The sequence below is a fragment of the Siphateles boraxobius genome, unplaced genomic scaffold, assembly GCF_051911475.1.
Source record: "Siphateles boraxobius isolate OS27281-9 unplaced genomic scaffold, OSU_SipBor_1 41, whole genome shotgun sequence".
Taxonomy (NCBI): Eukaryota; Metazoa; Chordata; class Actinopteri; order Cypriniformes; family Leuciscidae; genus Siphateles; species Siphateles boraxobius.
This window is the reverse complement of record NW_027509042.1, coordinates 42,372,501-42,374,771: the sequence shown is the minus strand read 5'-3', so window position 1 is coordinate 42,374,771 and position 2,271 is coordinate 42,372,501. Positions and strand designations below refer to the sequence as shown.

The window sequence follows — 2,271 nt, the reverse complement described above, 5'->3', positions numbered from 1 at the left end:
AAGAAAGTTGCTCTTTGGATTTAAATAGGCAAATGCTTAAGAGTCTAAAACTAGTATATAGTTTCAAGATATATCTGTGAATTTTGTGCCTTTCAACTATCAGACCATATAAACTACCCAAACTAGTGTGGTAACAGGTGACGTTTGTGTCTGTTGCAGATATATTCCCTCAGATGGCGTGGGAGTGTGATTGATGTGGGGTGATAAAATATAGTTAAACATCTCTACACATATGCATGTTCATGCACCTGCTAACCCATAGCCTGATTTTTAGTCACAGACATGTTGCCATGGAAACTACAACGGCCCTTTACAGCCATTGTCATATGGCAAAAGACAAAGGAGATGTGGGTTACAGGGCTTTTACTCATCTCTTACACACACACACACACACACACACAAACACACACACACACACACACACACACACACACACACACACACACACACACACACACACACACACACACACACACACACACACACACACACATACACACACACACACACACACACACACACAGTCCCTGAATCAAGCACATGTACTAGCATGCACACACACTCATATTCAGGTTGTCATATTTCCCCTCATATATCAAATTCACAACACTGAAATCATCAACTGCATTGGCAAACAAGGTGTGGTGGGAAAAATGATTTGCAAACCTATTGTTTTTAGCCAGCTTTGTTGTCATTCACACAATAATGCCGTAGGTTCTCGCATATGTCATAACACAGTACACCATTTTGAATATGCATATCATATTCCTTCAGAAAACATGAGAAGTAGAATGAGCTGTATGGACAAATTTTAGGACATTTATGTTGTTGTTGTTGCTTTTGTTTGATATTCTTAAGCACTATGAACTGCACTCCATATTGTCATATGGAAAAGAGCCAGAAATAAAAAAATTAATAATTAGAGCAACATGAAGCTGGTAGCCTATTGACAGAACTCTCTCTTTTTTTGGTGAACTATTGATTTATATTATTTTGTAATGAATGATTGCAGAATAAATGAATGCATCAATATTACATTCATTTACATGTCACTACGGATAACGCACAAGTGTTTGCCCTTCATATAACTGAAAACATATACACTACACTCAGACTTACATTTATTCCCTTACAAGACACTTGAACAAGGACAAAAACACCTGACAAAGCATAAAACCTGTGCCAGAAATAGAGCTCTGCATCTACCGCCTACACACATTCATCTTTCCTTTTATAATAAGAAAGTGCCAGACTGTATGGCTGAACACACCAGTAAAAAAACATTTACTTATTCGTTGCTTAAACGTCATGCTTATACATCAGAACTAACTGAACTAACAACTAAGAAAATAACTGCAAGACTTAGGTGTTATATATCACAGAAACTTTGCATTTATTCTATTCTATTTTATTCTATTCTATGCAAATGTGTATTGCTTTCCTTAGTAAATTTAAAAATGTCATTATAAAGTATTCTATGTAAACACTATGCATTATGAAGTTTTTATTATAGCATGTAAATGCAACACAAACATTTCATTATATTGTATATGTTATATTTTACAAGTGTATTATATTACAAACGTGTTTATCCTTTATTTTTACTCATTTATTTTCTTATTTTCTTTCATATTCCTTATCATTTTTAATTTCTGACTACTATCACTAGCCCTTATGTTCTATTTGCATGTTATTATTTAGATTATTTTGTATAAGAAAATCAGATACTAAAAACTAATTCTAAAAAAGTTTTGGATTTAATTAAAATCGCTGATTGAATCTAATACGTCATCGCGAGACTGGTAGGCCTATGGTATTTAGGCTATTTGCGTTGTGTTAAAAAAAAATTGTGTTGTGTTCAAAACGAATAATAGGGTTCAAAAGGAAATTCATCACTAATCAGTCAAGTTAAAGTGCGTCATCTAGTGGTCACTTTACGAAACGCCGCACCCGCTCTGTTTGAGAAAAGCACCACACGGCACCCGTAGCCGCATCCCAGATTCAGCGATTCAGCGCTGCCGCCGCTGTCACAACAGAGAAAGAGGATAATAAGTTATTAGTCCGCTGACAGAAGAATAATCCTCTTCATACCGACCCCAAGCCGCTAACTTTTTATTTCAAGTAAGAATAATGGTTTCTGTATTAATGTAGGGTTTCTGGTGTTAAAATGAATGATTGTGTGTTTTAAAGGCGATGTTTCTGCATTGATTCATGAGGCCGTCTGACGTGTGCGCTTTAACTGTCATTTATGTTATAATAACTTTATATAGT

The 2,271-nt window shown here is 35.3% G+C and overlaps 1 protein-coding gene across 4 annotated transcripts in view; it reads left to right on the top strand.

Annotated features, from left to right (window-relative positions):
• Positions 1–1,984: 1,984 nt before the first annotated feature.
• The window catches only part of dync1i2b (dynein, cytoplasmic 1, intermediate chain 2b), a 23,178-nt gene continuing 22,891 nt past the window's right edge, over positions 1,985–2,271 (top strand). Inside the window, exon 1 of one of the 4 annotated variants that reach the window (XM_077199786.1) lies at positions 1,985–2,121. The gene's annotated coding sequence lies outside the window, so the exon portion shown is untranslated. The remainder of the gene's footprint in view (positions 2,122–2,271) is intronic. The other 3 variants (XM_077199784.1, XM_077199785.1, XM_077199783.1) reach the window with 3 other exon arrangements.